Source organism: Theropithecus gelada, chromosome 2, assembly GCF_003255815.1.
Source record: "Theropithecus gelada isolate Dixy chromosome 2, Tgel_1.0, whole genome shotgun sequence".
Classification (NCBI taxonomy): Eukaryota; Metazoa; Chordata; class Mammalia; order Primates; family Cercopithecidae; genus Theropithecus; species Theropithecus gelada.
The window spans coordinates 83,071,490-83,081,592 of record NC_037669.1 but is presented as its reverse complement, the minus strand read 5'-3'; the positions used below and the strand labels follow the sequence as shown (position 1 = coordinate 83,081,592).

At 50.9% G+C, this 10,103-nt stretch overlaps 1 protein-coding gene across 1 annotated transcript in view; it reads right to left on the bottom strand.

The window, feature by feature from the left end:
* Positions 1 to 1,992, bottom strand: part of ARHGEF3 (Rho guanine nucleotide exchange factor 3) — a 339,692-nt gene extending 337,700 nt beyond the window's left edge. The window contains exon 1 of the mRNA XM_025375789.1: positions 1,723 to 1,992. The gene's annotated coding sequence lies outside the window, so the exon portion shown is untranslated. The remainder of the gene's footprint in view (positions 1 to 1,722) is intronic.
* Between the last annotated feature and the right edge of the window lie 8,111 nt (positions 1,993 to 10,103).

Sequence of the window (10,103 nt, the reverse complement as noted above, 5' to 3'; positions counted from 1 at the left end):
AGGAGTCAGTAGTGAACAGGACAACACACCTCTGCCCTCTTGAATCCTACGTTCTCCTAGGTGGATGCACACAATAAACCCATAAATCAATGCATGAATAAGATCATCCCAGGCAAGCTCTATGAATAAAATACAAGAAAGAATGTGATAGAAACTAATGGGGGAGGGGCTGCTTTGGATAGAGTAGTCAGAAAAACCATCTGTACAGGGGAGACACCTGAGCAAAAGGGCAAGAAAGTGCCCAGCATGGAAGAAGTGATGGAAAAGCATGCTAGGTTGAGGGAACAGCAAGTGCAAAGGCCCTCAGAAGTCTTCTGAAAACTTGAACTCAAACGTTCATGAATTGCATCCCAGCCTAAAGGTCTCACCACAGGCCAACAGTGCCTAACCTCACAGCCTGCGTCTCTTTCCCCTAATTGACCAAGTCAAGGCTGACCTGTATGGCCTACTGAAAAGTGTGTTCTGGGAGGCGGAACAAGGGCAGCCCCCAATTTGCAGGGAATTGAGATGTAACGGGGGCAAGAACCTTCACTTTCCTACCAGAAGTTCAGAGTCCACTTACAGGCCTCATGGAGAATACAATGTAAGGGGAAACTTCTGGAAAAATAACTGTGCTTCAAGTGCCTCATGTATATTTCAGGACATTCCCTGGGGCTCCAGGTACAGAGCTCTTATCTGTGGAGTTCCAGAAGACAGAAACTAAATTTCCAAGAAGATACTAAATGGGTGCAGCCCAGGAGAACTCTACAGACGGAGGGAGCAATCTGCTAGAGATGAATGAATGCGGGAGAAGACAAGATCAGGTCCCCGGACCCTGAAATAGACTCCCGCACTCACAGAGACTAGACAATATCAGCCTGTCAGGGGACCCAAGGCCTAAAAGAATCAAGTGAAATCTACCCACCCTCCCCCCGCCAACAAGAGGCAAACATCCAATTGCACCCCAGAGCTTCCAAAGAAGATCCAAGACCCCACTTCCCAACAGAGTCCTTGACAAAGTTCATCTCTAATTCCACATTCTGAGATATACTTTGCACAAGGCTGGTTAGCCACAGGAAGTATTACAGCAAAGCTCAAATTTCCCAGGGCGGAAGGGAACACCATGGCTCCTGTGTAAACACCACCAGCTCCTTACCAGAAGAAGGGGAAGGAGCAACAGCCTGCAGACCCACCTCATTGAGAAGCTAGGGCTGTGCACTCGCTGTTAGATGTCAGTGATAATAATCACAAGAGCAGCTAACACAGAGGATTTATCCTGCCCCAGTCAGTATTTTAAGCACTTTATCCCTATACAAGTCTTTAAGGTTTGTACTATTTTCATCCCCACCTTACAGATGAGAAAACTGAGGCATAGGTAAGTGAAGTAACTTGCCCAGGACTACACAGCTAACACAAAGATCCAGCGAAGCTCTCCTCCTCCACACCCCAGGGAAGAAAGTGGTTATACCTGGGTAGTGCATGAAACGCTTAAAAATAAGTTTCTACCGGTACATTCAGGTCAACTACCGTCTGGCAATTCCCACGTCCTCGCCCAGTGCGGGAAGCAAGCCTGAGCCAGGCAGTAAATCCAGCAACCCGAGTCCTCTAGGAACAAGGCGCTCTGTTTCCGCAACATTCAAGCGCGTGATGGGGCCGCTGATAGTGCAAAAGCAGCTCTCCACCACCGCAAAGCCCATGGGAACCCGTTTCCACTCGGCTCAGTCGGCCTCAGAAAACGCTCACCCGTCTCTGGCTGCGAGGCACCCACGCTGACCTTAACCCCTTGGCGTCCGCCACCCTGGCGTCCTATCTCTGGATCTTCTGGCCGCTCGGTTTAAAAGATGCAGCCGCCGGGACAAGGGCCTCAGGCAGGCTGGGACGGCGCCCGCCGCCCGGAGCGCCCTGAGTCCGGCTCGCCCGCCGCGAAGTGACCCGCGGCCCTGTGAGCCGCCACCAGCAGCGCGCAACGCGACGCTGACCTGCGAGTGCCCCGCCAGGCTGGAGAAGAAAGTTGGGCGAAAGGGGCGCGTCCCAGGACAGGTGGCGCCTCCCTCCCCGGAAGTGGCTCCGGGAATTTTCGCTCAAGGGGCTACCCGGGGACCAGAGTCAGGGTCCCCAGCAGGAGCGACGACTGGTAGAGGTTGGCGGTGGCACTGCCCACTTGCACTGCGCCCAGTGCGCCCCCGTGCGCTGGGCGTACCCTAGACCAGGGAGCGCTCAGGCCCCGCCGGGGGCGCCGAGACCTAGCGGGGTAACTCCGAGGTGGGAGTGGCGGGGGTCCAGCTCGGGGACCGGGGCAAAGGAGGAACCAGCCCGGAAGAGGGTCTCACTCCGGGAGATCTAGCGGGGGTGTCCCACCAAGGGGGTGTCCAGCCGGGAAGGGTCTAGCCGGGGAGCGGGGTTCCCGGCTGCTGCCCGCACTCACCTCGGCCCCCGCGCTAGTTCGGCCTCTCCAGGCTGGAGAACTCACCGCGGAGGCGGCGGCGGCTCCCCTGGGCGGGGCGGGGCCGGGGGCGGGGAGGCCGGGCCGGCCACGTGGGCGGGAGGCGGGCCGGGGACCCCCGCGGGCGCCGAAGCATGGCCACGCAGGACTAGGACGTGGCCACGCCCGGCCACCGCTCGACACCCCAGCTCCCCATGCACGGCCTAGGTCTACGGGAAGGCTAGAAAGAGGAGAGCGGAGACCCCAGGACATCCCTCCCCCGCCGCCACCTAAATCAGACTGAGGCTGAGAGAATTAACCGAGTCGGAGGAGGAGTAAACAGCCCTGCCTCTGGCTCCAGCTGTCCCGCCAGAGAACGCGCCGCGGAAACCCCGAGGGTGGGTCGAGGGCCGGGTACCCTAGTGGGAGGGGACTCTCGTGCGGGGGTGGTAGGGGCTGCCTTAGCGGTCCAGGGCCAGAGCCTGCACGCGGAGCTCCCACCCCCACCGCTGGGCAGATCTTGGGCGTGTCAGATCTTGCCCAAGCCTCACTTTCCTCGATGGTGGAGGTGAGAATGAGAACGAGCCTCGAGCTGCGTGAATCCGGGCGCCCAGTAGGCTCTCAGGAATCGCCGGCTTGTAGGTGGACGCCGAGCCTGAAAGTGAGGAGCCTGGGTCGTGCATGCGGAAATCAACATGGGACTCTAAATAAAACGAGTTTCTGCAGGCATTCATTCATTCAACAGATGAACGCCTACGGTCCTCATCACCTCTTAAAATCAGAAATAAAGAATGCCCTAGACTGTCGTTACTGGGCTCTTAAAAAAGTGTAAACCCCGATGCTAAAAATGAAAAATTCATCAGTTGCCCCCATGTGCCGGCAGTGCATTTTAGGTGCTTGATCGAAATTAACATTCACGACAGCCTGTGCGGGCCCGCTTCTCAAATGAAGAAATCGAAGCTTAGCGAGGTGAAGCCAGCCCCCAGAGCCAGAGGATCACAGTCTGGCCCCCTGTTTACAGAGGAAAGAGCATCAGCCCAAGGTACTAAGGCTCTTGCCCAGGTGCAGGAAGGGGGTGAGGGTTGAGAGCTCCCTGGGAGGCCACCTGTCGTGACAGCAGCAGCTGGGATGCAGATCTTCCAGATTTACTTCATAGCAACCTCTGCCTTCTGTTGCCAGTGCTCAGCCCCGCAGTGCTGGGTGGCCTCTTCCTGGCCTACAGCCCACCTTTTGGGCCAGAAACTGGGCATCTTGAGCAAACCAACTTCTATTCCAACAGCTGCAACTTCATTCCACTACAGCTTGACCCCAGACCCAATGCATTGTGACCCACCAGTTTCCTGTTCAGGGAACACACTCTCCCCAGTACTCCATTTCCAAGGACAACTCCTGTGTCCAGACCCCTAGTCCTCAGTCTTTTCCCCAAGAACCTTTTGTCATTCTCCTTCCTCCCTAATGCAGAAGATCCCTACGACAACCAGCCGTGTTTATCAAGTAATTACATTTATTAAGCAAAGGGCTTCTCCTGTCTCTGAAGTGCCTGCTCCCTCATCTGAGCTCAGCAGTGGCTTCAGATCCACCAGCCAACACCTGGTGTTCTACTCAGGCAGGTTTGTCAGAGAAAAGTTTTCTTTGCATTAGATTCAATTTAACAATTATTTGAGCATCTACTACATGCCACACACTGTGCTAGGCTCTGGGGACAGTAGTGACTGTCCCCAGATACCGAGACAGACAGTCCCTGACCTCATGGAGCTTATGAGCTGATGAGGGAGACAGTCAACTGACCCCTCACCGGGCAGCAAGAGAGCAGGATGTGGTGACAGACACCTGGAAGAAGCACTGGCCCAGGCAGAACACAGGTCACACTGCTGGAAGTCCATGGACCATGGACAGGGGAGGTAAGGGGAGAAAGAGGCTGGAGGAACCTTGATGGCCAAAGTGAGACATTAGACCTTGTCCACCTAAAGGTTCAGACAGAGGCATGATGGGATGTGAGCCACAGTTTGAAGACATCACACTGGCTGCTGAGTGAGAGATGATGTGGCAAGTGAGTCTCCTGTACACAGCTAAAGGCAATGTGCCTTTTTGTTATTACTAAAGGCAACTGCCTTGACTTCCTCTGTTTTATAATTCAGGGTTTCTGGAAAGCAGGACACATCTGCAAGTAGGATATTTAGATTAGCAACACAGCAATTTAACCCACAAGGTTTCTATGTGCAGCTCTCCCACCCTCTCCCATCCATGCTGTGCTTGGCCCTAACGTGGGCTTAGGGTTGGGGAGGACTTTGTTCCTAGACTCAGACTGAGAGTCTGTCGGGGGGAGAGATGATACACCCAAAGACAGTCCTTTATGGAGTGAGAGGATAGGCAGGAAATGTGGGTGTCTATCCACAGAGTTTGGAAACTGGTGAAGACTCCAGAAGCCTCTGATGGTCAGTCATCTTTTCTCCTTGAAATAGTCAGTTTATTCATAAGGGCCCATTCTTAAGTTCAGTTGCCTCTCCCCGAACTACAAGACAGGATGAGAAGGCCATGTGCGGTGGCTCACACCTGTAATCCCAGCACTTTGGGAGGCCAAGGTGGGAGGACCACTTGAAGCCAGGAGTTTTAAGACCAGCCTGGGCAACAGAGTGAGATCCCTGTCTTTACCAAAAATTTAAAAATTAGCTCAGCATGGTGGTGTGTTCCTGTAGTCCCAGCTACTCGGGAGGCTAAGGCAGGAGGATTGCTTGAACCCAGTTTGGGGTTGCAGTAAGCCATGTTCACACCACTGCACTCCAATCCGGGCTAACAGAGAGAAACCTATCTCAAACAACAACAACAACAACAAAGAACAGGCTAGTGTGGGATCAGGGCAGTTACTTCACAGAATCATCAATTGGGGAAGCCCGGGTTTCTGCAAGAGACCCCCACCTGGATGGGCAGAGGATGAGCTATGTCTGACACCAGGCAGAAAAGCAATGGAGAGGGGCTAGGACAAGGGGTTGGGTAGCACCTTCAGGGAAAGCAGCCACAGGAGAAGGCACAACCAGGGTCAAAGGTGGGATTCTGAGACCAGTGGCCCCAGCCACCTAGTAACCACTGGGTACCTTGAACACTTGCTGAGTGTCTGTTGTGTGTAACCTTACATTTAAAACCCTCTGCTTATGTAACACTACTCATTGTAAAGCAATATAGAAAATACCAGAGGTACAAAGAATAAGAAAACCCACCCACAATCACACCATCCAGTGGTAACCACTGTTAATCTGTGTCCTTCATTTTTCATTTAACATATTGTGAACCCTTTCCTTTGTCATGAAATATTCTTCCACAACATGATTGCTAAAGGCCATTTGGTCCATTGTATGCATGTGCCCTCTTATAATCAATCCCCACTGGTACTTGGTTTATTCCTCATTTCTCGTTATCAGGGTAATGCTTAGTAATGAATTTTTTGTTTGTTTTTTTGAGACAGAACTTCACTCTCTCACGCAGGCTGCAATGCAGTTGCACTGCAACCTTCACCTCCCAGTTTCAAGTGATTCTCATGCCTCAGCGTCCCGAGTAGCTGGGATCACAGGCACCCGCCACCATGCTCAGCTAATTTTGGGGGTTTTTTTGTTTTTTTTTTTGGTATTAGAAATGGGGTTTTGCCATGTTGGCCAGGCTGGTCTCAAACGCCTGACCTCAAGTAATCCACCCACCCTGGTGTCCCAAAGCGGGGATTACAGACGTGAGCCACCAGTTCTGGCCTGAAAATCTTTTTTTTTTTTTTTTTTTTTTTCAAGGCAGGGTTGCCCAGGCTGCAGTGCAGTGGCACAGTCTCAGCTCAGTATAACCTCGACCTCCCAGGCTCAAGTGATCCTCTCACCTCAGCCTCCCAAGTAGCTGGGACTACAGGCATGTGCCACCATATCTGGCTAATTTTTCTGTCTTTTTTTTTTTGTAGAGACAGGTTCTTGCTATGTTGCCCAAGCTGGTTGTGAACTCCTAAACTCAAGCAATCCACCCGCCTCAGCCTCCCAAAGTGCTGGGATTATAGGCATGAGCCACCATATCCAGCCTCGAAAATCTTTACACAACAAATGTAAATATGCATTTTTAGTTACTTACTAAAGATAAAACCCCAGAAGTGGAATTACTGGAAGAGACATTTAACTCTCTGCCTATAGCAATGCACTGTACAGATGCTCCCCCTCCACCATTTTTTGGCATTTGAAAGGTGTGGAGTGTCCGGTTGTCGTCTTCACCCAGGGAATGGTGATGTCTGGGCATCAGTCTTTTTTTTTTTTTTTTGAGACGGAGTCTCACTGTATCACCCATGCTGGAGTGCAATGGTACGATCTCAGCTCACTGCAACCTCTGCCTCCTGGGCTCAAGTGATTCTCCTGCCTCAGCCTACTGAGTAGCTGGGATTACAGGCGCCTGCCACCACACCCGGCTGATTTTTGTATTTTCACTACAGACAGGGTTTCACCATGTTGGTCAGGCTCATCTCAAACTCCTGACATCGTGATCCGCCCACCTCAGCCTGCCAAAGTGCTGGGATTACAGGCGTGGGCATCAGTATTGTTCAGGCCTAAGCAATGCTCTTCAAGTGCTACTAAAAGGCTTCTTTCAAAGCAAGTCCTTTCTGCTTTCATAACCTGGGTTAGAAAACCTGAGGAGCAAGGCTGAGCTGGGGAGTGGAAAGGCAGAGAGAAGCTGTGGAGTAGGAAATACCTGAGTTCAAATACAGCTTGAGCCCTGTCCTGAGGCAGGACATGAACTAAACTCCTAAGTCCTTTTGGGAGGGTGAGGGGAGCTCAGGCACTACGCAATGCATGGCATAGTAGCAGACATCCAATACACATTGGTGATTCTGATACAGCTCGTTCTGCTAACCAAACCTGCGTCTATAGCAAGCTGTTATCCAGTCTGGAGACAGGAACCACAGGGTGTAAAACCTTAAGATAACAGCCTTGTGGGGGAAATACGTAAAACAGCCCAGTCGTTCTCCACTCTGGGATCACAGTAAATGGATGGGAGCCATGTTCTAATTTGCAAAGTGAGGCACAGATGCAGTTTTCTCTTCTAGGGAACATTTTAACTGTCATCAAGATAGGCAATAATAGTGTTTTTTAAATTTACTAATTTAAATTAAATTTAAATCTTTTAAATTTACTAATAACTGTTATTTCTCAGCCAGGCACAGTGGCTCATGCCTGTAATCCTAGCGCTTTGAGAGGCCAAGGTGGGTAGATTGCTTAAGCCTAGGAGTTCAAGACCAGCCTGGGCAACATGGTGAAATCCCATCTCTACAAAAAATACAAAAATCAGCTGGGGATGGTGGCGCACGCCTGTAGTCCCAGTTACTCGGGAGGCTAAAGTGGGAGGATCGCTTGAGCCTGGGAGGTTGAGGCTGTAGTGAGTGGATTTGCAGCCTGGGTGACACAGTGAGACCCTGTTGAATAAATAATACGAAAGAAAAGAAAAGAAAAGAAAAGGAAAGGAAAAACACTATTATTGCCTATCTTGATGACAGCTAAAACAGATAATAATGTTTTTGAGCGCTTGTCATGTGCCAGGCACTGAGTGGGCTATCCCTCCCCTCCCCTGCTTTATCCTCACAACAACCCCATGCGGCAGGTACATTTTTTCACCCCCATCTGACTGATGAGGAAACTGAAACCAGGGAGATGAGGTGACTTGCCCCAGTGACTGCTTAATGATAGGGTGGGTACAAGCTGGTTAAAGCAGTAGAACCTGAGTCCAGTCCAGATGGAAGGCCTCCGCAAGGGATACGGCCTCCCCTCATGAAGCAGCACTCTAGTGGGCAAGAGGTTCCTGAAGACACATGTCAGGACCTAGACTGGAGGTGGACAGTGGTCAGGGAAGGTCTCATTGCAAAGGAGGGATGGAGACTGAGAGAGGGTGATTCAGGTAGAAGAAACGGCACATGCAAAGAACCCGGGGCAGGAACATAGGAGTGAGGAATTTCAACAGTCTGGTATGGTCAGAAAAGAAGGGACACAGAGAGGAGAAGTCAGCAAGGCATCACGTAAGAGCTTCGGTATTCACTTCCAGGGCCACTGGTGGTTTAAGCAGAAAGTGACATCTGATCAAGTACCCATCTCCCTTGAAGGCTATTCCTAGCTGCCCTGCGGAACTGAGACCTCCAGGAAGCAGGAATTCCATTTCAGTTAGCTATGCCATCAGCTACTCAGGCCAGGGCCAAAGAAGACATTCAGGGGAAATCCCATTTCATAACTTATACCTCCTAACCTGCCCCCATGACTTATCCCTATAGGAACAGGGGCTTTCCATGTGCCATGCTTTGTGCCTAGAATTTCACCCAGCCTCACATTCAAGCCTCACAACAGCCCCATTAGGTACTGAATTATTAACTGCTTTTTTTTGTTTTGTTTTGCTGTTTTGAGACAGAGTTTTGCTCTGTCGCCCAGGTTGGAGTGCAGTGGTACGATCTCGGCTCACTGCAACCTCCACTTCCCAGGCTCAAGTGATCCTCCCACCTCAGCCTCCTGAATAGCTGAGACTACAGGCGCATGCCACCATGCCCAGCTGATTTTTGTATTTTTAGTAGAGACAGGGTTTCAACATGTTAGCCAGGCTGGTCTCGAACTTCTGACCTCAGGTGATTCGCCCACCTCTGCCTCCCAAAGTGCTAGGGTTACAGGTGTGAGCCACTGTGCCTGGCCCTATTATTAACTGTTTTCTAGATTTAGAAAATAAGTCCTAAACAGGGCAAGCCGCCTGCCCAGGGAAACACAGAAGATGGCAAACTGAGATCTAAGTTCAAGATGCCTCAGACCAAAGCCTGCCTCAGCTTTAATCACAATGCTAATTATCATCATCTCATGAATAATAATACACAATTATACACAGGTGTGCAGGATACTGAAGCACATCTACCTCCAGAGATACAGAACCAAAGGTAGGACCTGACTGTATTTGCATTCAGCTGCCAGGCATGCTCTTGCCTTTCTTTTCTACAAGTTCCCTATGGCCTGGCCTTGCCCAACCTGGTAGGAAAAGTCTATGGTTTGTTTTGAGGCTGATGTCTGCCCACTCCCCAGGATGTCTCTGACCAGCAAGAGTGGAAAAGACCAGGCAGAGCCATCTCATTCTGGAAGACTGTTATTTGATCTCTTCCCATCTCCCTCCACTAACTTCTAAAACTTGGGAAATTGCCCTGACCTTGCACTGATGGTTTGAGAAACAACCCCTGCCTTTGTTCACATTCAGAATGGAGAGTGGTCACCTGCCTAGCACAGAGACCTTACAGCAGCAAGTCCAGAAAAATGTATCTCTATCAGGATTAAATGGCAACCAGGAAAAAAGGAGTCTGGGGAATGGAACATTGGCAGATTTCAAGGTGCACAGTCAACTGTCACAGGCTATGTGTGGTCAGCGATTGGGAACCCCAGAGCTAACGTCTTAATTTTGCCAAATTAAGTTCCTCTTCAGCCCTCACCTCTGCAACAGCCAGGCATGGACCCACCCTTTTCTTTTAGGGGATAGAAATGATATAACTTATCACCTGACAAAATACTTGGCCTAAAGCTCCTTGTGGGCATGGAACTGTCTCCCACCCATCCCGATATGGCCCCCAAAGAGCCCAAGACCTGCTCTTCCATGGAATAATTAATAGCTACTATTCACCAAGTACCTAGCACTTGCTGAGCACAGCCTTGGGTACTTTATATACTCCATCTCA